At 37.2% G+C, this 24560-nt stretch overlaps 1 pseudogene; it reads right to left on the reverse strand.

Moving 5' to 3' along the window:
* Positions 1–16155: 16155 nt before the first annotated feature.
* Positions 16156–24350, reverse strand: LOC136386464 (E3 ubiquitin-protein ligase SIAH1-like; annotated as a pseudogene).
* Between the last annotated feature and the right edge of the window lie 210 nt (positions 24351–24560).

Genomic DNA, 24560 nt, shown 5'->3' on the forward strand with positions numbered 1-24560 from the left:
CTTTTCTCCATAGATTTTTCCACATCTATTTGTGTTACCTCTCTTTCTTTTGTATCCATAATATTCAATTTCCTCTTTCTTATTGGCATCTGAGGGTGGTCTTGTTGATAGCATTAATTAGAATTAATAACTAGTAAAAAGGAAAAAAAAAAAAAGGTAAAACACCCCACAAAAGAAAACAGTAATATTTTATTATTTCCCCCTTTTTTCTTTCTTCTCTTTCCCTCCTCTCCCCTCCTCAGGGAAATATCGTGATGACCTGTGAATTATATTATGCTAAATGGAACAAAAACTGCCTATAATGGAGGGCCTGATTTGAGGTGAAGAGTTCAAGGCGCAAAAAAAGGGAGTAGGGACCTACTAAATGCAAAAAAAAAAAAAAAAGGAAGAAAATCTTAGACAAGCATAAGATGATTTGCTTGTAAGTGATGGTCGACTAAGAGATATAATGAGAGGGATAAGAGGGAACCAGAAAAAAGGAGAAAAAATAAGAATGATAAAGAAAAAAATAAAAATAAGTAAAAATCTGTTGTATTAAGTGGAGCGAAGACTAAATACAATGGAGACCTTGGGTTGGGAGGAATGCTAGTGAGTTAAAAAGAAACGTAAAAAGTACCCAAAATGCCACAAAAATAAACAAACAAAAAAAACAAAAACAAAAGCGAAAAAGAAAAATAAAACCAAAAAAAACCTTGAGTCCCAAATTAACTAATTTGTTTGTGATTGAGGATTAAATGGGAGGAAAAGTAAAATGAGAAAAGAAAAAATGAATAGAAAGGAAAAAATAAGAAAAAGAGAAAAATGAAGGAAGAAAAAAAGAGGAAGAGAAAAAAACAAAATAAAGCAAAACGAAATAAAACAAAAGAGGAGAGAGTGAGAGTTAAGTATTTTGGAGTATAACCTTAAAGGAGGGTGAGAATGAAGATAAGAAATAAAATGTAACACTCATGGGTAGTGTAGTTCAAGAAAAGGGACACATAAGATGGGCAGAGAATAGAAGGACCGAGGTGGAGGAAATAGAAATAATAATAATAAAGGCAATAAGATAGAAGAAACAAACAACAGCAAAAAAAAAAAAAAAATAGTGGAACAAGTTGTAAAGTCTGTGGATTTTTCTTGATTTTGAGAGGTTAACTTCTTCCTTTTTCTTTTCTCTCCCTCTTCCTGGTTGGTGACTCTGTACCCCAGGCTCTGCCCCTGTGTCACACCTAGGTAGGGATTTGCAGTTGATGGGGTTCTATGGCAATGTCACATATTTGGCTTTAGTCTTGCTGGTAGTCAAGGCTTGTTGGCGTTTGCAGGGTCCAACGATGAGAGAGTTTGCTTTCCTGGAGTCTTTCTCCTAGCCCCCCCTTCCTGAATTAGCAGCCTGGTGATCCAGCTATAAGGCTGGGAAAGGCTCTGGCAGTCAGAGCCTCCAGTGTAATCAGGCGGGGGTGGGAGTCAATTGTTGTCAAGGTGTCTGTTCAGCACCTTGCATTCAGTTGGACCACTCAACCCAGGCTTTCCACACTTTGTAGCTTGTTTTGGCTGGGAAGAAGAGGTACTAGTCTCTGCTTGCGACTAGTGTAGTAAAGATCTTATTATCTGCCAAGTCCCTCTTGTTAGCGTTTATCCCTGAATATGGAGGCTCTATCAGTCAGAAGTTGCCCCCGCCCCTTTAGGGAGAGGCACTAAGAAATATCACGCCTCTTATCTTGGATCGCTGAACTGAGAGAGATCTTATCAATTAGAGCCCGTGGGTGTGCAGATTTCATGGGTTAAGCTAATTTCAGTGATTGGGTCGCAGCTGTACTCCCGAAGGTATTTCAGGCTGCCTGTGCGCCCCTCCCCCAATGCTTGATTGTTAGCTTGAATGGCTGGGTGAGGTGCCCCGCCCACGGAGAGAATCTCCCAAGTAGGGAAGACTGCCCTGGTGCCTCTCCTGCTTGCCCCGCCGCTGGCGGCTGGAGCGCACTGGGCGCAGGATAATGGGGCACCCTGGGTGTGCGGGCCAGTAGGGCACGCGCGCAAATGGGGTGCTCCAGGCACCGGTGGCTGGGGACTCTCACTCGCAGTGCGCGGGCCACTGGGAACGTTAGCGGTGCTCGCTCTGCAACCGGACCGGGCGCACGCCGGCGGCTGCTCGCCGCTCCCGAGTGTGGGCCGACTCACCACAGGTGCACTCCCTCCACGGCTTGAATGAACGACCCTGCGGTAGTTAGCTTCCTCCACACCCTTGTCTCTCAGATTCAAGTGATAACAGTCCTTTCGCTTTCAGTTTGTGTGGAACTCTGGAATGCTCCGAGGATAAATTTTTCTGTTTCTAGTTGATAAATTTGTTGTGATTTTGGGGAGATCTGTCGGACGCGCTGCTCACGGCGCCATTTCCGTGACGTCACTCTTTGCCCATTTTTTGATTGGATTGTTTGTCTTCCTGGTGTTGAGATTTACAAGTTCTTTATAAATTTTGGTTATTAACCCCTTATCAGACGTATTGTCAAATATGTTCTCCCATTGTGTAGTTTGTCTTTTTATTCTGTTCTTATTGCCTTTAGCTGTGCAAAAGCTTTTTAGTTTGATATAGTCCCATTTGTTTAACCTGTCCTTTATTTCACTTGCCTGTGGAGATAAATCAGGAAATATATTGCTGTGAGAGATGTCGAAGAGTTTACTGCCTATGTTTTCTTCTAAGATGCTTATAGTTTCACGGCTTACATTTAAGTCTTTGATCCATTTTGATTTTATTTTTGTGAATGATGTATTAATTGGATCGTTTACCTTCCTGGTTTTGAGTTATAGAAGTTCTTTATAAATTTTGGTTATTAACCCTTTATCAGACTTATTGGCGAATATGTTCTCCCATTGTGTGGGTTGTATTTTTATTTTGTTCATGGGGTCCTTTGCTGTACAAAAGCTTTTTAGTTTCATATAGTTCCATTTGTTCATTCTGTCCTTTATTTCACTTGCTTGTGGAGGTAAATCAGCAAAAATATTGTTATGAGAGATATCGGAGAGTTTACTGCCTATGTTTTCTTCCAAGATGTTTATATTTCAAGACATACATTTAAGTGTTATCCACTTTGACTTTATTTTTGTGAATGGTCTAAGTTGGTGGTGTAGTTTTGTTTCTTTTCATGGAACTGTCCAATTTTCCCCAACACCATTTATTAAAGAGACAGTCTTTGCTCCATTCTATACTATCACCACCCTTGTCAAATATCAATTGTCCAAAAAGGTAAGGGTTTATTTCTGGGTTCTCTGTTCTATTCCATTGGTCTGTATGCCTGTTCTTATGCCAGTACCAAGGTATTTTGAGTACAATGACCTTGTAGTATAACTTGATATCGGGAAGTGTGATACCTCCTACTTTATTCTTTGTTTTAAATATTGTCGAGATTATTCATGTTCTCTTTTGTTTCCATATAAATTTTTGGCTTATTTATTCTATATCTTTGAAGTTTCCTATTGGTATTTTAATAGAAATTGCATAGAATTTATAGATTTCTTTGAGCAATATAGACATTTTAATAATGTTTATTCTTCCTATTCATGAACACAGTATATGCTTGCCACTTGTTTGGAGCTTCCTTGATTTTATTGTTCAATGTCTTATAATTTTCTGAGTACAAGTCTTTTACATCCCTGGTTAAATTTACTCCTAGATACTTTATTAATTTTTTTGGTATTGCAATAGTAAAGGGGATTATTTCCTTAATTTTTCTTTCATACAGTTTATTGTTGGTTATAAAAATGCCACTGATTTTTGAATATTAATTTTATACCCTACCACCTTGCCAAATTTATTTATGAGGTTTAGTAGTTTTTTGACTGAGATTATAGTGTTTTCTATGTTAAGTATCATGTCATCAGCAAATAATGATAGTTTTAATTCTTCTTTTTCAATTTGGATGCCTTTTATTTTTTCTTCTTGTCTGTTTGCTGTGGCTGGGACTTCCAGAACTATGTTGAATATGAGTGGTTAAAGAATCCTGATCTTCAGTATGAATTTGAGTGTGGGTTTGTTATAGATGGTCTTTATTATGTTGAGGTGTGTTTCCTGTATTCCAACTTTGGTGACAGTTTTTATCATAAATGGGTGCTGAATTTTATCAAATGCTTTTCCACATTTATTGAAATAATTATGTGATTTTTATCCTTCCTTTTGTTTATGTGATGAATCACATTTTTTGGTTTCTGAATGTTATATCAACCTTGCCTTCTAAGAATGAATTCCACTTGATCATTATATATAAGTCTTTTAATGTGTTGCAGGACTCGGTTTGCTAATATTTTGTTGAAATTTTCAGCATCTATGTTCATCACTGATATTGATTGGCCTATAATTTTCTATCTGTGCAGTGTCTTTCCCTGGTTTTGGAATGGGAATAAGGCTTGCTTCATAAAAGGAGCTTGGAAGTCTTCCTTCCTCTTGACTATTTTGAAATAGTTTGAGAAGGATAGATGTTTGTTCTTCTTTAAATATTTGGTAAATATCACCTGCTAAGCCAGCTGGTCCAGGACTTTTATTTGCTGGAGGTTTTAGATAACTGTTTCAATTGTTTTTGTTATAATCAAACTGTTTAAGTTTCTGTTTCTTCCAGATTGAGTTTTGGAAGATTGAATGTTTTTAAAAATTTATTCATTTCACCTAGGTTGTCCAATTTTTTGGCATATAGGTCTTCATAGTATTTTCTTACAATCGTCTGTATTTCTGCAGTGTCAGTTGTTTATTCTCCACTTTTATTTCTAAAATTGTTTATTTTAGCCCTCTCTCTTTTTTTCTTGCTGAGTCTGGTTAAAGGTTCTTCTATCTTTTTTAGCTTTTCAAAGAATCAGTTCTTGGTTTCATTGATCTTTTGTATTGTTTTTATTTTAACCACTACGATATTTATTTCCCTTCTAATTTTTATTATTTTCTTCCTTCCACTTCCTCTGAGCTTCATTTGTTGTGCTTTTTCCAGTTCTTTTAGATGAAGTGTTATGTTGTTTATTTGAGCTTTTTCTTGTTTCTTAAGGTATGCATGTGCTTGATCAGGTGGTGGCACAGTGGAAAGAGCATCGGACCGGGATGCGGAAGACCCAGGTTCGAGACCCTGAGGTTGCCAGCTTGAACCTGGGCTCATCTGATGTGAGCAAAAAACTCACTAGCATGGACCCAAGGTCGCTTGCTCGAGCAAGGGGTTACTCGGTCTGTTGAAGGCCCAAGGTAAAGACACATATGAGAAAGCAGTCAATGAACAACTAAGGTTTCACAATGAAAAACTGATGATTGATGCTTCTCATCTCTCTCCATTCCTGTCTGTCTGTCCTATCTATCCAGCTCTCTGACTCTCGTTCTGTCTGTGTAAAAAAAAAAAAAAAAGTATGCATGTAATGCTATGAACTTCTCTTTCAGGGCTGCTTTTGCTGTGTCTCATAAATTTTGAGTTGTATGTTCATTTTCTTTTAAGAAAAATTTTTATTTCTTCCTTGATCTCATTGTTAACCCATTCATTATTTAATAACATGCTATTTAGCCTTCATATGTGAATGTTTTTCAGTTTTTCTATTATAGTTGAATTCCAGTTTCATGTCATTGTAATCACAGAAGATGCTTGATATGATTTTAAACTTTTTAAATTGAAACTTGTTTTGTGTCCTAGCATGTGGTCTATCCTAGAGAAGTTGCCATGAGGACTTGAAGAGAATATATATTCTGCTGTTTTTGGGTGAAAGGGTCTGAATATGGCAACTAAATCCAGTTGATCTGGTGTGTCATTTAAGGCCGCTGTTTTTTTGTTAATTAATGTTCTGTGTGGAGGATCTATACATTTACTTTAGTGGGGTATTAAACTCCCCTATTATTATAATATTGTTTCAATCTCACTCTATATGTCCATCAAAATATGCTTTATATATTTAGGTGCTCTTATATTAGATGCATAAATATTTACAGTGGTTATATCCTCCTGTTGGCTTTTGCTTTTGTCATTATGTAGTAACCTTCTTTATCTCATACTATAGCATTTGTTTTAAAAACTATTTTGTCAGATATAAGTATTGCCACTCTTGTTTTTTTTTTTTTTCATTTCCATTTGTGTGAAATAATTTTTTCCATCCCTTCACATTCAGTCTATATGTATTATTTTTTCTGAAGTTGGTCTCTTGTTGACAGAATATGTGTGGGTCCTGTTTTCTTATTCATGTAGCTACCCTATGTCTTTTGATTGGAGCATTTAAACCATTAACATTTAAGGTTACTATTGACATATACTTATATATTGCCATTTTGTTCTTTAAATCTACATTCCTCTTTCTCCTGATTTTTTTTTTTCACTCTTTTTACAGAAGTTGCCTTAACATTACTTACAATAAGGGTTTGGTAGTAATGAATTCTTTCAATTTTTTTTGGTTTTCTCAGAAGCCTTTTATTTCTCCTTCAATTTTAAATGATAGCTTCGCTGGATAAAGTAGTCTTGGTTGTAGTTTCTTGTTTTGCTTCACTTTGAATATTTCTTGTTAATCACTTTTGGCTTCAAGTGTCTCTGTTAAGAAGTCAGATTTTATCCTTATGAGGTCTCCTTGGTAGGTAATTAACTTCTTTTCTCTTGCAGCTTGAGTATTTTTTCTTTGTCCTTTAACTTTGACATTTTAATTATGATGTATCTTGGTGTAGGTCTTCCTTGATTCCCTTTTAATGGGATTCTCTGTGCTTCTTGAACTTGTCTTTTTCCTTCATCAGTTTAGGAAAAATTTCAGCTATGGTTTCTGCAAACAGGTTCTCTATCCCCTGTTCATTTTCTTCTGCTTCAGGAACTGCTATGATGCGGATATTGTCTGTCTTCATGTTGTCACAGAGGTCTCTTAAACTTTCCTCAGTTTTTGTGCACCACTTTTCATTTTGCTGCTCTACTTTTGCGCTTATGTTTATATTGTCTTCTAAATCACTGATGTGATCCTCTGTTTCATAAAGCCTGCTGTTGATTTCATCTAGTGCAGTTTGTATTTCTGACATTGTAATTGCCATTTCTGACTGGTTCTTTTTTGTGATTTCAATGTCCTTTTTGATGCTTACTAACTCTTTATTTAGGTGCTCATTATATCCATTTATTATTGCTCTAAGATCCTTGAGCATCTTAAAACTCATTATTTTAAACTCTACATCTGGTAGTCTGGTTACTTCCATTTCATTTAGTTCTTTTTCTGGAGATTTCTCTTGTTGATTTATTTAGGTCATATTTTTTTGTCTGCTCATTTTGTCTGTGTATTAGGTAGCACTGTTTGACTTTGAAATTTTCTTGGTTTTTCTGAAGAAGATGGGCTCGGTAGTACTTCCCTCCAAGCCACCTGTTTTCCTTTTTCTGGGAATGCTTCTTGATGATAATATTTCCCCTCATGTGGTATGTGAGTATTGAATGCAGTTGGTCCTTTCATGGGTACAATTATTCCTTCACTGTGGCTGGATCTAAGTGTTACCTTGTTTATGTGTATACACACTGTGCAATGTCTGTTGTTTGGCGTATTTATTGTCCCCAGTGTCTGATGCCTGCTAGACTCCTCCTTTGTTCATGCACCTTGTGTTGCTAGCTGAGTCTAGGTTTGGTGCTATCTGCCACCCACTACCAATTTTATTTGTTCTAGATCTTCTTGGATTGGAGTCAGCTGTTGTTTATAACCCACCATGGGCTGTTGCTCTTCTCCCTGTTTGTGTTTATATTTTCTGTGTCTGTGTAGTGTGGGAGGGGACAACCTTTGTATAAGAATCAACTTCCTCCTACATAAAGATGACAGTAGCTCTGTAAAAGCCCCAAACTACATACAATTTGATTCCAGTTTTCAACTGCTCCACCTCCTCTTGTAGATGGTTGGTCTTTCAACAGAGTCTTCTGTAAAAAGACTATAGTGTGTGTGGACTAAGGCTAGCTACACCCAACCAACCCCTCTACAGTTTGCACACTTGCTGGTTTAGGGCAGCTAAGGTTGGGAATACACATTAGTGGGACCCCCTACTTCAGGGGTCTATTGGTCAGGAGCTTAGCATGCATAATATGGCCCCTACTTCAGAACCTAATCCCCCAGCCACTGCTAGATACTCAAATTTTATTTCTCCCCAACAAGGTGAGCAGCAGGTTCAGATCAAAGTGGGGCAGACAGTCCCCTCTGTTTATTAAAGTTAGTGAGACCCTGGTCTCAGTGACAAAGACTGAGAAAGTCCTCTCCTGGTGTTGACTGTGCCCCCCTCCCCAGAAGGTGGCTAAGCTCCTTGACCAGATCCAACAATAGACTCACAGGGTACTACAATTTATATATCCATGCTCCAAGCCTCTCTCCTTTTCTCCTGTGGAATCTAGCCTGGCAGGGCAGGATATCCAGCACCCAGGATGGCTGACTGTGAAGCACCCCCCTATCCAATGTTCATGAGCTGCTGTGTTGGTGTTGATCACAGAGTAGAACTTGCTTCAGCTGGGCCAGGTGTGAGAAACCCTTCCTTAAGATACCACTCTAAGAAGGGTTTTTAAGTCCTGAACTGATGCTCTCCATAGCTGACCACTGGATGTGCCAGCCCTAAGCCACCATGGCAGGAACCTGGTGAAGACCAGTGGGAGACACTGACCATGACTGGTCCTCAGCAACCTTCTTGGTGTTGCAAGAAATCCAAAGTTTGTGACTGACTCTGCTGGGCCCAGGTGCATATGGAAATACCAAGCTGCACCCCTAGGCTGGTCTTTACCTACTCAAGGAGGGCCTAAGTGAAGTTCATTTTAAAAGGTCATGGTTCCCTGAGTCTCGCTTCCTGCAGCCTCTGTCTGCTGGCTGCTTGCTGGACTCAGTCACTGAAAAAAAACTCTGGTGGAGTCTAGAGCCTGCTACAATTCAGGAATTACAAAGGGTGGTGGGTGTGGCTTCACTATTCAGCCTCAGGTGTCAGTCTTTCCAGACATTTTTTGCAAATTTCAGTAGAGTGTGGTCCAAGTAGTCTGGGGGATGTGACCTGTGATATCTAGATGTGTGGTCTTCTCAACCTCTAGACAGTTTCTACTGAGTCTCCTGTGAGGTGGAAGCACAAGTTTTGGACTTGGGAGCATGTGGGAGAAAGCTCTGGCCTCCACAAGAGAAAACTGAGTCACTGATATGATTCCTGATTCCTGGCTTCTCAGAATGACTCTTTGTCCATGACTAGGGCAGGAGAGACTCTAGAGGGTAGGGAAGCTGCTTTTCATTAGGCTGGCGCTGCTCAGAGGGGACTGATCCACCCAAGAAAGTTGGTGACTGCAGTATTGGAGAATGACTCAGCACAGGGTTTCTGGTGGCTGTCCCCCACAGAGCCTCTCTCTGGGCCTCCAACTTCACACTCTCCTCATATAACTCTAGTCCTCTCAGCTCTTCCTCCACCAGAGCCCTGAGTAAGTGATTGTGAACAAGATTTTCTGTGTGGGCCCTTTAAGATGTTTTCTGAGTCTCTGAGAGCTCAGTCTCTTTCTGCCAGACAGAAACCCTGCTCTTTTCACTGTCAAATAGTGTGTAGGCACCTTTTTTAGGCTGTTGGCCTCTAGGATGGGACTTCACAGGGAAATCCTCCTCACAGTGAGGTCCTTCTGGACCCTCAGCGTCTGCTAGCTCCTGCTACCAGGGCAGCCCTTTCTGCATCTCTTCCATTCCTACCAGTCTCAGTGTGGCTTCCTCTGTCATCCTGGGTTATAGACTCCTCTTAGTTAAATCCAAAGTTGGTTTTTCAAGATGATTGCTCTTAAATGAAGTTGTAATCCAATTTGGTTCTGGGAGGTGGCAGTTGGAACAACCAAACTACTCCATTGCCATCTTGAAATCCATCCAGTTTATTTCTTTTATTAGTATTTATTTGATGAAGAACACAAAGAATATGTTGCATAGGCAGGGTGTAGTGCATGTTCCTCTATTCTTAGTATGTATTTTCTGGGAACTGGCACTTGGACCTTAAGCTTACAACAGACGGAAGTTTGTTTTCTTTAATAAAACTATAGGCAGTGTTCTTCAATCATGGGGCACACAAATATTTGGTTCAGTATCTCTTTTTGCATTGTTATTAGCTGTTAATGTTCAATGTTTAGATCACGTGATTATCTAGAGATTGAATATGGTAAAATTTGTAAATTTATTATAGAATTATTCTACAGATACATTTTTTATATAATTTTATTTTTTTAATGGGGTGACATCAATAAATCAGGATACATATATTTAAAGATAACATGTCCAGGTTATCTTGTCGTTCAATTATGTTACATACCCATCACCCAAAGTCAGATTGTCCTCTGTCACCTTCTATCTAGTATTCTTTGTGCCCCTCCCCCTCCCCCTTTCCCTTTCCCTCTCCCTTCTCTCCCCATAACCACCACACTCTTATCAATGTCTCTTAGCCTCTCTTTTATGTCCCACCTATGTATGGAATAATGCAGTTCCTGTTTTTTTCTGATTTACTTATTTCACTTCATATAATGTTATCAAGATCCCACCATTTTGCTGTAAATGGTCCGATGTCATCATTTCTTATGGCTGAGTAGTATTCCATAGTGTATATGTGCCACATCTTCTTTATCCAGTCATCTATTGATGGGCTTTTTGGTTGTTTCCATGTCCTGGCCACTGTGAACAATGCTGCAATGAACATGGGGCTGCATGTGTCTTTGCGCAGATACATTTTTTAACAATAGATGCATCCTCTCATTTACCAATTGATTAGTGAAAGGTAAAATTTACATAGAAGAGGGAGGATATATACTTCATCTTTCATTTTATTTACCATTTTCAATATAAAGAGAATTTTCAAAGAAATTATTTATTATTCAATGTCATTAAGTATTTATAGATTTACCATATTTAATATATTTTAAGCCATTGTAATCTTGTCAGTTTTTAATCAATAAATCACACAAGGCTTTGAATTGTAAGCATAGATTGAATTTAGTGGCATTACATTCACAGTACTGTGTAACCATCATCACTATCCATTTTCTAGTTTTATGTGGATATTTGAGGATATATTTTTAAATATTTCCTTTCTTTCTTATTTATTTATTTATTTATTTGTTTATTCTTAATTTTTTTTTCCTAAGTGAGAATCAGGGAAGCAGAGAGACTGACTCTCATATGCATCCCGACTGGGATCCACCCAACAAGCCCCCTATTGAGTGATTCTTTGCCCATCTGGGGCCATTGCTCTGTTGATTGACCAAGGTATTTTAACACCTGGGGTGAGATCATGGAGCAATCCTCTGCACCTATAGCCAACTTACTCCTACTGAGCCAGGGTTGCAGAGGTGGAAGAGAGATAGAGAGAGAGAAAAGGGAGAAGGAAAGTGGTGAAAAAGTAAATGGTTGTTTATCCTCTGTGCCTTGACTGAGAATTGAACTTGGGACATCCACATGCTGGGCCAATGATCTACCACTGAGCCAACTGGCCAAGGCCTCTTTCTTTTTTTATGTGAGAGGAGGGGAAATAGCAAGACACACTCTGCATGTTCCCTGACCAAGATCCACCCTGCAACCCCTGTCTTGGGCCAATGCTAGAATCAGCTGAGCTATTTTTAGCACTTAAAGCTGATGCACTCAAACCATGTGAGCTATGCTCAGCATACAGGTCAATGCTGAACCAATGAAGCCAGTGGCTACAAGAGGTAAAGAGGGAGAAAAGGGGAAGAGAAAAGGAGAGAGAAGCAGATGGTCACTTCTTCTGTGTGCAGTTACCGGGAATTGAACCCATGATGTCCATATGCTGGCTGGTGCTCTATCTAATGAGCCAATCAGTCAGGGTGATATATATAATGTATATTGTATATATATAAATTTTAATTTAATTGAATTTTTTTGGGATGACATTGGTTCACAAAGAAAAAGAAACACGGAATTTTCTCAGTTGATAAAAAAAGGCTTGTGGCACAAGTAAAAACTTTGCCATAATAAAAACTCACATATGAGCAGTAGGCTACCTGCCAGTATCATGTTTTAATTTTTATCATAAAAGAGCTTTGAATTGCGTCAAAAACCTATTTTTTCCAACAATAAGAATTGAAAATATTATATATTTTTCTTTGTTCTATAATGTAGTGTATTGCATTGCTTTTCTGATGTTGAGCCATTCTTGTATTCTTGAGAGAAATATCATTTGACGATGATGTGTAATCCTTTAAATATGCTGTTAAAATCAGTTTGCTAAAATTTGTTGAGTATTTTTGCATCTATATTTATAAGAAATATTGGTGTTTTTCCCCCTCTGGCTTTGGCAACATAAAATTAATCAGGAAGTGGTCACTTCCCTTTTATATTTTTGAAGAGTCTAAAGACAATTATTAGCTTTCTTTAAATATTTAGTGGAAATTGCCTGTGGAGCCATGCAGTTCAGTTGTTTTGTTTGATTTGGGGTTTTTAATCATTGATTTAATCTCTTGTTAAAGAACTGTTGAGTTTTTCTATCTGTTCTTGAATCAGTTTAGGTACATTCTGTATTTTTAAGCATTTGTCACCTGATCAGGTGGTGGCACAGTTGCTAGAGCATCGAACTGGGACACAGAGTCCCAGGTTCCAAACCCTGAGATTGCTGGCTTCTGCATGGGCTCCTCTGGCTTAAGCAAGGCTCACCAGCTTGAACTCAAGGTTGCTGGCTTGAGCAAGGAGTCACTCACTCTGCTGTAGCCCCCCAGTCAAGGCACATGTGAAAAAGTAATCAATGAACAACTAAGGTGCCACAAGAATTGATGCTTCTTATCTCTCTCTTTCCTGTTTGTCTGTCTCTATCTGTCTTACCTTTGTCTCTCTCTGTCTCTGTCATAAAAAAAAAAAAAAACTTTTCCATTTTATCCAGGATATCTACTTTTGGTGTACAGTGTTCATAGCATTATCTTAAAAATCTTTTTACTTTTTATGGTTCCAATAATAGCCTTTCTATTTCCATTTTTTATTTTGGTTATGTGTGTCATGTCTCTTTTTTCTTTGTCCATGCCAATTTCACTTGTGGGATATAAAACTGAAATACATGAACATAGATAAAAGTAAAATGGTTACCAGGGGGAGTTGGTGGAGGGAAAGGAGTAAAGAAGGACAAATATATGGTGACAGAAAATGGGTTGACTTCAGGTGATTGGGTATACAACATAATCAACAATTCAAATAGTATAGAAACATTCACCTGAAACTTTTTTACTCTTATTTATCAATGTCACCCTGTTAAATTTAATTTTTAGAATAAAATTGTTTTAAAATCTATATGTATATTATTTATTGTATTTATTCTTACCTAGTCTTTATTATTCTGTTTCTTTTGCTACCTTTAGTCTTAAATGGCTTTTCTTTTTTACTTCCTTAAGTTGTAAGTTAGTTTACCTATTGAGTTCCTTCTTTATAATGAAGGAATTTATAGAAATAAATGTTCCACTGAACACTGTCTTTTTAACATTTCATAACATTTTATATATCATATTTACATGTTGATTTGTCTCTATTACTTAATATTCCTTGCATTTTTGTTTGACCTATTTAATATTTAAGTATGTTTTGTTTATTTTCCACAAAGTTGTGAAGTTGCTTGTTTTCTTTCTGTTATTGATCTAACTTCATCCCATTTTTGTCAGAAAAGATACTTTGTGTGATTTCAATCATTTAAATTTATCAAGGCCTGTTTTTAGGCTTCACATAGGGTATATTCTGTAGAATATTCCTTGTACACTTGATAAGAATATGTATTCTGCCATCATTGAGTGAAATGTTTTTATCTGATTATTATTTGTCATTGGTTCATATTGTTTTTGTTTTCTATTTCCTTAATGAACTCTGTGTAGTTATTCCATTCATTACTGTGTATGACGTATTGTATGTAGTCTTAAACTGTTATTGTACAACTATCTATTTTTTTCTTTAATTTTATGAATGTTGATTTGTATATTTTAGGGTTCTTCTTTGATATATGCATGGTTATAATTGTTATATATGCTAGATACAATGATATTTTTATAAATATACAATGTGCTCCTTTGTCTCTTGTAATGGTTTTGGACTTGAAGCTATTTCTCTGACATTGGTATGGGCACTCTACTTTGATTACTGTTGGCATGGAAATTTATTTATTTTTCTTCTTTTACTTTCAAGATATTTCTGTGTTTGGATCTCTTATATTCAGCAAATAGTTTAATATGTTCTTGTACTTTTTTGCTAATATTTACTTTTTAAAAAAAATTCATTGATTGAGAGAGAGGGAGAGAGAAAAGCATCAACTCCTCATTCCATTTATTTGTGTACTCATTGATTGCTTCCTTTATGTGCGCTGACTAGGGATCAAACCTGCAACCTCGATACACTAGGACGACATTGTATCCACTGAGCTACCTGGCCAGGGCCTAATATTTACCTTTTACATTTAGAGAAATTACTAATAAGAATAAACTTACTTCTTGCAGTTTAATATTTGTTTTGCATATGTTTCATTTTTTTGTCCTTTATATTCTTTGATATTGTCTTTCTTTGAATTTAGTTTATATTTTTGTTGTTTACACTTTTGTCTTCTCAGGTTCTCTTGTGTATATTTTTAACATTTTTTTGTGGTTGCTAATGGAATTACATTGAACATCCTAAATTTAATAGTAATCTAGTTTGAATTGATAGTAACCTAGCTTCAATAGCATACAAAGACTTTGTGCTTATATAGCTCCATTTTCTCCCTCTTTGTGTTGTCATAAATTACATTTCTATATGTTATATATACCAAATAATATTTCATATGTTTGTCTTTAAGTCCTTTAGGATACAAGTAATGCATTTATATCCCCAAGATGCAATAATATGGGCTTCTATACTTGCCCATGTGTTTATCTTTACCATAGTTTTGTTTCTTCATACAACTTTGGTTCCACCTGGTACCCCTTTCTTTCAACTTGACAAAATCCCTTTAGGATTTCTTTTAAACATGTCTAGTGGGAGGAAATTTCCTCAGCTTTTGTTTATTTTGGAATATCTTATTTTCTCCTTTATTTTTGAAAGACAGTTTTGCCAGATATGTAATTATTTCTTGACATTCTTTTCATCATATTAAAAATGTCATTCTCTGTCTTCAGGCTTTCATGGTATCACATGAGAAAATGACTGTTCTGTTATGAAAATCCTTTGTATATGATTATTCAGTTTTCCCTTGCTGCTTTCTGTGGGTATCTTTAAGTCTAACCTGAAGTTCATTTACATTTTTGGATTTGTAGATTCATATCTCTAATGAAATTTGAAAAGATTTTGGCCATTATTTATTCTATTGTCATTAAAATGTTTGTGTGTTTTTTGCAAAAAAAAAAAAAAAGATCAATTAATAAAATAATGTTTCAGGGGAAAAACAGAGGAAGATGTGGTACATGTATACAAATGAACACTGCTCAGCCATAAGAAATGATGAAATACTGCCATCTACTACAACACGGATGAATTCCAAGAACATCACACCAAGCAAAATAAGTCAGGCATAAAAAGTCAATAACTGTATGATTTCAATCATATATGGGATATAATACTGAAAGCAACAAATTAACAAAGAAGAAAAACAAATAGAAGCTCCTAGACATAGACTGCAGCATTGTGCCTACCAGACTGAAGCAGGATGGGGAGTAGTAAAGGAAAAATATTTAGAGATGGAAGAAAACCTAACTCTGGGAGTTAGTCACAGAATGAATATACAGATGATGAATCACTGAACTGTTAACCTGAAACCCACACAATTCTATCAACCATTGTTACCCCAATAAATCCAATTTAAAAGGGGTGGGGAACAGTGGTCCCAAACCATTCCATATGGCTTGTCTGTTAAGAAAAACACAAACATACACATACAAAAACAAACAAACAAAAAAAAACAAAAAAAGATAAACCAGTATTTTTCAACAGTAGTACACTCAACCTACAACAAACATAATTTCAGAACTATTTTACAGCGCTTCCTTTCTTAGAACAAAAGATGCCCAACTTGGGTGTGTGTTTATATATATTTTCCAGTAGTTTACTGTTGACTTATATTTTTAAATGTGTTAGACATGCAGTTTCCTTTCAACAGTATTTTATTTTATTTATCTTCATGTGACTAGCTACCACCTATCAAAAGTTTCAGGTTGGCAGGCAGAAGGGTGTCTATTCTATGAAATTCAAGGTAATGTTTTTACACACTGGCCAGAAAAATGTTTGATTGCCATTTCAACACATGGAAATAGATACATTGATGCCTAAATGGTCATTTTCTGCAAAAAGCTTTGCAATGTTGTTGTCAAAGACTAGATAGTTGGTAGTCATAATGGGTGTTTCAATTCTCTCATGAATAGATTCAGGAATAGTTTCCCAAGTTAATCGCTGTCTTTGAACATTTCGCTCAAGTAGATAAGCAAAAATTTCAGTTTGCTTATGTGTTCCTATCAACTGTACAATGACAAGGAACTACTAGTGCCCATCATAATTTTTTTGATTCTTCTAGACTATCATAAAATCAAAGCCATAACAAGACTATTATCACCCAGTCCATGATATCAGGAACATTGATGCCCATATAGTAAAGAAAACTACTTTCTTTACCTGTAGGGTTATAATGTACTTGTGCTGCTGGTGCTGATGAAGAATGACAGCATCTGAAGTGCCTTGCCACTTATAGAAATTACTCGGGCAGGGAAAGAGCAAGGCTGAAATTCATAGAGCTCTTACTGGTCTGCTTTTTCTGTGTGGTAGAATTATTTCACATCCAGTAGAGGCATATTTACATGAGAAAATTACTGAATTAGCCACTTTCTTCATTGCCAGGTTCAGAATGGATCCCAAAGAGTTCTGGCAGATTAAACAAGACTTGAGCTTTGGGTAACAGTTGCTACAAACAAGATGGCTACTCTGAAATTAAAGAATGGACCCTGCTTAAATGTGCTCCATCATCCCCATCAATCTCCACCACTTTGGGAAGTGCCACCATCTCTCCCCAGTGCAGACACCTAAGGGACAATCTGGGTCGCTGTTGCCACTGCTGCCACCACCTATGCAGCTGGAAAGCACAAACCTCACAATGGCAGCTGTTGCCAGGGTTACCCTTTGGCTCCCCACAGCCAAAGTTCCTAAGGTTCCTTTCTGGCTACCATAGCTATTGCAATTTCCACATCCTGGAGCCACCTCTGCCACATGTGCCCTGGCTAAATACCATACATAGTGGGAGGGGCAGGCACTATCCCTTTACTTTCAATCTGTGTGTCCTTCCTTCTCCATTTTTCCTTTACATAGTTTTTCTTTCCCTCCCTCCCTCCCTCCCTCCCTCCTTCCTTCCTTCCTTCCTTCCTTCCTTCCTTCCTTCCTTCCTTCCTTCCTTCCTTTTTTCTTTCTTTCTTTCTTTCTTTCTTTCTTTCTTTCTTTCTTTCTTTCTTTCTTTCTTTCTTTCTTTCTTTCTTTCTTTCTTTCTTTCTTTCTTCTTTCTTTCTTTCTTCTTTTTTAATTTACAGTGGTCCTTCATTATCACAAGGACTAGGTTCCAAAACCCCCCCACAATAGAAGAAAATCTGTGAAGTAGCAACATTATATTTTTTTTTATTATTTATATATTTTTAAGGCTTTATAATCCCTCCCCACACTCTGATAAACCTTTCTCACACTGTTATTAACCTTTCTCACATTCTTATAAACACTTCCTATGCTCTTAAATACTTTCTACACTCTTAAACCTATGTAATTTTAACAGCATATAAAATTCTATGTGGGTACTCACAATGAATATACAGTTATATTCTTTTAATATGTTTTAATTAATATTTTTATATTGTTTTCCATTTTTAGGCTATAAAATGCTTATTTTACTGCAAAAATAATTAAAATAATAAATATATAAAATACCTATATACTGCAAAATTCCATGATATAACAAAAACTCAGCGATACAAAATTAGGTAGATACAATTTTAAAATCCGAGATACAGTGAAACCACGAAAAGTGAACCGCAATATGGTGAACGACAACTGTATGTTTTTTAATATGCACACAAGAAAGAGAGGAGAGCAAGACAGACAGACAAACAAACAGGAAGGTAGAGAGATGAGAAACATTAACTCATAGTTGTGGCATCTTAGTTGTTCATTGATTGCTTTCTTATATGTGCCTTGATCTGAGGGCCCCAGCTTAGCCAGTGACACCTTGCTCAAGTCAGCAACCTTGGGCTCAAGCCAGTGACCATGAGGTCATGTCTATTAACCCATGTTCAAGCCAGCAAGCCTGTGATCAAGCTGGTAAACCCATTCAAGCTGGTGACCTTGAGGTTTTGAACCTGGGTCTTCAGTGTCTCAGGCCAATGTTCTATACACTGCACCACAACCTGGTCAAGCTTCCTTTATTTTTTTGTCCTGGTTTTATTTAGCTCTTTGAGGATAGTTAAGATAGTTGTTTTAAATTATTTTAATTAACTATACAATCTGGACTTTTACAAATATTGGATCTGTCACTTTATTTTGTTTCTTTGAATGGGCCATACTTTTTTATTTCATTGTATGCCTTTCAATGTTTATTTTTGTTGTTCCAAATGGGAAATTTGAACATTATAATGTGGTACCTCTTGAAATCAGATTCTCTTCCAAAGTTTGATTATTGTTGAAAGCAACAGTTCTTTTGCTTAGTGATTTTTCTCGAATTATTTTTGTAACTACTGTATTAATTGTTGTGTGTGGTCACTAATTTCTCTCTTCTTTATTATATGTTTACTTAATATTTCGATAGATATTTCTTTGAATGCCAGTAACAAAAAATATAAAGAAGGAAAAAACAGACCAACCATCCTCTCCAAAAGCAAAACTACAAACAACCAAAAAAAATAGCCACAAAACATTTTTATAGTCTTTGAAAATTGCTCCATTAAGGGGCACTTCTTCCACATTTATCCAGCCTTCAACTGACTTTAGAGATCAGTCTTTAGTTGAAAGCTCAGTGTTCTCAGGGCTTTACTGAACATGCATGTTATGTTACTTTCTAAATTTCCCTGTATATAAAGTTTTTTTTAATGTACTTATTTCTCAAAGAAACTGTACAGTTTCCCCTCCCCCCAGGCCTTATTTGGACGACCGTATGTTTTGTCCCTAGGCATTTGTACCTTGTTATTTCATCTTGCTGTACTTTTGAACAAAGTCTACCACTTGCTGAACCTGACTTCTGAGTTAGGTAAAACAGATAATTGCCTTGTATTTTTCCTTCAGGTATTCACAGACAGGTTAGAACAAAGATATACAATAATTTGTGAATAAGTTCCATTCTGTTCCCTTTGGATCCAAGGATCAAGATCCTACACTAGGAATACAAATTTCTATCTTCAAGGTTGCACATGCAGAGGAGAAATTGTGTCAAAGGGTAGTAAAAATGCATAAAGCTTTCAAATTGTTTCAATTTTTTTTCTTGATTTAGTGCCATTTTGCTGACATTACTTCTCTCTTGTAGTCTTTTTGAACGAAAATTTCCACATTTGGTCAGTAAGTTTTTTTTTAAAAATTGGCCCATAAGTTCTTTTAATATGATCCTAATAGTTTTTGATAACATCTCAGTATTTTGTATAAGATGTGGCTGACCTAGAACCAGCCATTTCTTCATAACACCTTAGTGTCTTTTGATGGAATAGAGTATTTCAATTCCACAATCATCATTTTAGATAACTTATTGCTAAGTATTTAACCAATATTTTTTTGTATTTTTTCTGAAGTGAGAAGCAGGGAAGAAGAAAGACAGACTCCCACATGTGCCTGACAAGGATCCACCTAAGAAGACCACTAGGGGGTGTGCCCATCTGGGGCATTGCTTCATTGCAACCAGAACCATTCTAGTACCTGAGGTGGAGGCCATGGAGCCATCCTCAGCTTCCAGGATAACTTTGCTTCAATGGAGCCTCAGCTATGGGAAGGGAAGAGAGAGATAGAGAGAAAGGAGAGAGGGAAGGGTGGAGAAGCAGATGGGTGCTTTTCCTGTGTGCCCTGGCCGGGAATCAAACCTGGGACTTCCACACTCTAGGCTGATGCTCTATCACTGAGCCGACCAACCAAGGCTGGCCAATACTTTTAAGCTTTTATTAGGTATTGAGCCAGTGAAGATATAGACAGAGAGACAGAAAGAAAGAAAGAAAGAAAGAAAGAAAGAAAGAAAGAAAGAAAGAAAGAAAGAAAGAAGAAAGAAAGAAAGAAAGAAAGAAACATAAATATAAGACCTCATAAATTTATATGTATACTTCCAATTCAGGGCAACAGGATTTTTACTTAAACTATTCTACATTTTATTTTTATCTATTATCTTCTAGTCACCAACCAGTTTCAGTTGCTATTCTCAATTGAGTCTGCTGTATTTCCAGTGAACACTTTTCGGCTATGTTGGTGCTCTTCTCTGTCCATTAGATATCTTGTTGCTTCTTCTACTTTATTCTAAAAATCCCGTTATTACATTGCTTTTTTCATGTTGATATTGGTCCTGCTCATCTGCTGGTATTTGAGTGTTGTAAGAGTATATCATTACCTGCTTTTGTTATAAATGTTGTGCAGGAGTTTTAATTTTGATATCTAATTGTTCTATATTCTTTTATTAGAGAATTCAAGGAGATTCGAATTCTATGCTGCTGTTGACACTATCTACCCTAAATTCTTTCCTGATATTATCATTTTGTATGTGGATAAATTCATATAAAAAGATATTGTGACTAAGTGATTTTCTCAATGTTGCCAAGTAATCCAACAAAAGTTCAAGTGTTTTCAACTTAAGTAGAACTCATAAGTTTATCCTCTACTCTATGCTGCTACATCAGAAAGTACATTTCATTATTACCATGGGAGGGGATACTTTTTCACATGTACCATGATTCTTGCCTGGAATTTTATATAAGTGAGTTTTGCTTCTCTTTGGGGAGGGAAGGGGATTGGGGACATGTAAAGTTATTGTGGAAAGAATATTTACACTTTATCTTGTAAACTCTACCAAATCCTTTCCAAGTATTATGTTTTAACTAGAGAAAAAGGTATAACTATTGACAGGCAAGCTCATATCTCTTTTCTCTTTTTTATCTTGGAACACTTTTGCCCAGTAAAAGTGAACTCCATATGTGTTTGCAGTATTATTGGGATATGCAGACAGTTTTATTGGCTACTAATCACTATTTTGATCCCTCCCTTTTTTTTCACCTGGATTGATATATCATGCCTGCCCTTTATGGGGGCCCATTATCTTTAAAATTGGGAGTGTTGAGGCAGTAGGAAGCCTTATTTTAGCTTTAGAACCAAATTCTGCTTTCAAATCTATATTTGCCACAGATAAAGCTGATTATTTGAATTCCACTTGGATTCTTGCACCCATTCTCAATCCAGAAGAATGATAAATATTTGTCATTGAAATGTCACCATTACCTAATGCAATATCATAGAGTCTTAATTATTGAGAGGCATCTTCACTCTTGTCTAAGCAATTATTTAATAATCAAGTGTCTGTAAACTTGTAAATCAAGTAACTATTTAACCCATTTAGAGTATGTTCAATTATTTGGCTATATCTTCAATCAAAATGACTAGTTTTACCTTGGTACTTCTTTCTTTCGTGTGATTTCTTAGTAATGTAGGTTTAGTATTATATAATGTTTAAGAATCTGAATATTGTATCTGAATATTTGTAACTTTGAAGCCTTGAGCAAGGTATCTGTACTATATAAACCTTATATCTTTATTTTCAAAATGAGGCTAATAGAAGCTTCTTAATAATGTTCTTGTGAGTTTAAAGTTAGATCATATGTGGAAATCTCATAGCATTTCCCAAAGTAAGGACTCAAAATCTGCTGATTCTTTTTATTTTCTTAGCAGGGACTTTTTCTTATTTGGTTTATTTTAAATAAAATCCTGTGTGTTAGATATTAAGCTTCCTGTGGGCCAGGTTTGTCAGCATTATCTGGGAGGATATTAGATATGCAGACTTCCAGGCCTTCCAGACCTGATGTATTAAAATCTGCATATTAAGAAGATCCCCAGGTGATACTTATGCACATTAAAGTGTGACAAGTACTGCTCTCAATGCCTATGATAGGCTGCCTTACCCTTTAAAGAAATACCAATCCTCAATGGAAAAACTGAATCTGTAGAATAGTAAAAGAGCTAGAAGCTGGTGAAGAAAATAAGTAACACCTAAAGAAAGTAATAGTGGATAAAGAAGATAGAATGAAACAAATTGAGAAGCAATAGCAGAGAGAATAGTGTAGGTTTCATTTCTGAAAATGGTGACAGCTGTGTTGTGATTACAGAACTAGAATTAATAGAAGCTCCAAGTTCAAGCTAAACTAGAACACAAGCAGGATAAGAAAGAGCTATATCAAGTTATTGAGAGCAAACAGAGGCCCGTTTGCTCTCAGGGACACCTGGGTTATCTCAGCTGGAATTTTCCCTATCTGGACATACTTCAGTAACTCCAGGACAAGGCAGAGGCTGTTCTGTGATTGAATATTTATTTCCTTCTCACTGTCACCACAGAACTTATCATTGGGCATTGGAGGAGAGAAGAACAAGAAGGTCTGATAACGTAAGAAACTCCAAATCAGAAATGTGGAGAACTAAATCCTCATACCCTGGCTTTTGGTTTCTAGGTGGCAGTTGAAGAAAGTTATTTAATATATATTACTTTAAATAAATTAGCCATCATTCAAGGCTTGGAAATCTTTGTTAAACAGAGACTTCCATCACAATTTTAGTCAAGCTATGGTTATTGTGTCATAAGAGCTCTAATGCTTACACTTTATGATGATGGGTTACATTATTTATGGAGTATATGGGTGACTATAATTGAATCATAGTAGGCTCTGGTTTTTAGTCTGCAACAGGTCAGACTTTCATATAGTATAAGTCAGTTATAAATATGGTTATCTTGCAGCTGTGCCTAGAAGGACCCTTGTACCAAAAGATGTTTTGTTTGTGTGTGTTTTTCTGCTTGCTGATGACACAATTCTTGATCTGGAGATAAAACATTTTGTTTCTTAATTAGATAAATGATTGTGGACAAGTCCTGCCAGAGGTGAGGATGACAGTAATGCAAAGACCCGACTCCAGGGACCAGGTTCAGTGACGCAGATCCACTTTATTCAGGAAGTAAACAAGCTTACATAGATAGGTTCAGCCTATAGGGTATTACAGCTTGTTCCTCAAAGCCAATGGCTGAAAAGATCAGGGAGGGAGCTGTGTGGTTGGCACTAAATCACTTCCTTATAGCGAGTGAGCTTCCTTCCTGGGTATGCTGAGGAGGCTTCTGGGAGCTGGAGAATTCACAGCATTGCATCAGTCGCAGCTCCTAGGAATGTGCTCTGCACTCTACCCACATCTCCCCCTTCTCTTTTAATTAAGGCCAATTGGCCTTGATGAATGACAGCTTGCTGTTGTTGTAGCTTCTGAATGCTACACATTATGCAATGGAACCCTAGTAGAACTAAAACAACTATAATACCTATTATACTATATGCTAATGGATTAACTGGATTAAACAATGAGGCAAGCTTCTGTAATGTTTGACTAGTTAGGAAATAGAACAGGGGTCTTAAACAGGGGATTCCTCCTAGGGGTCGGGATGTCATTTCCCTCCCATTGTGTTACAGAGAACTTCTAGGTGCTGTTAAACACAGTTCCATTTTGATTGTGAAAAATGGACATAGGTCCATGCACACCCCCTTCCCACAAAGGTCCCAGCATCCAAACACAGAACGGATGGCTTGCCGTGGGCTGCATATTGCGTATGGCTGCAAGGCACATTACACAAATTACAACAATATGACAAATCATACAATTTCAACAATTACAAAGGTACATTTCACCAGTCTCTGAGCACTATGCCAAAAGCACAAAATGTCCTCAGCCTTCTTTCTAGCCATGGAAAAAGCTTCCCAGGGCAGGGGAAGGGCCTCCAGCAAAGCCATCCCCCACCCCCATCAAAGTATTTCACATTGTCCAAAATCTATAAGTCCACCCAACAAAGAAGCCAGTGCTCACTCGGGTCATAGTCCAGGAAATCAGTCCATGCACATGAGGCATCAGCCACCTCCCTCATTTCTGCCATCCTAGCAGGTCTTACACTGTCCCAGAGAGGAGCATGTGGCAATGGCAGTCAGCATTTCCATCTCTACTCTGGAGAGCATGATGGCATTCACCCCTATGTCCCAAAATGTCAGCAAACCCACCAGAGGCTTAGCAGTCACTCCCTGCCATTCCAGCAGCCACTTGGCAATGTAAGCCTGGCTTCTGTTCAACCTCCTGCTGCAGCTGCCACCATTTATCTTCTGGAGTCTGCAAATCGCAACTCCGGCCCAATTCTCCTCATCCTCCAAAGATGAACAGAAAATACCAGCTCTTGCTGCCGGGCTCAAGCCCCGGGCTGCCACCACCTGCATTTGGGAGTCAGTGGTTATTATAGCACACATAAGCAAGAACAGAGCACCAGGGCCTGGGGGCCTGTCAGGGGCAATTCTATGGGCCTGCCCCACCAAAGCCTCCACATGCCCCCAGGTGATAGGGCATGCAAGCCTGCCGCTATGTCTTCTTCTGGAGTGCTGAGGACCTCCTCTGCTCAGACATAGTCGGTGCGGATAAGGCCAGGGCTG

The sequence above is a fragment of the Saccopteryx leptura genome, chromosome X (assembly GCF_036850995.1).
Source record: "Saccopteryx leptura isolate mSacLep1 chromosome X, mSacLep1_pri_phased_curated, whole genome shotgun sequence".
NCBI classification, from domain to species: Eukaryota; Metazoa; Chordata; class Mammalia; order Chiroptera; family Emballonuridae; genus Saccopteryx; species Saccopteryx leptura.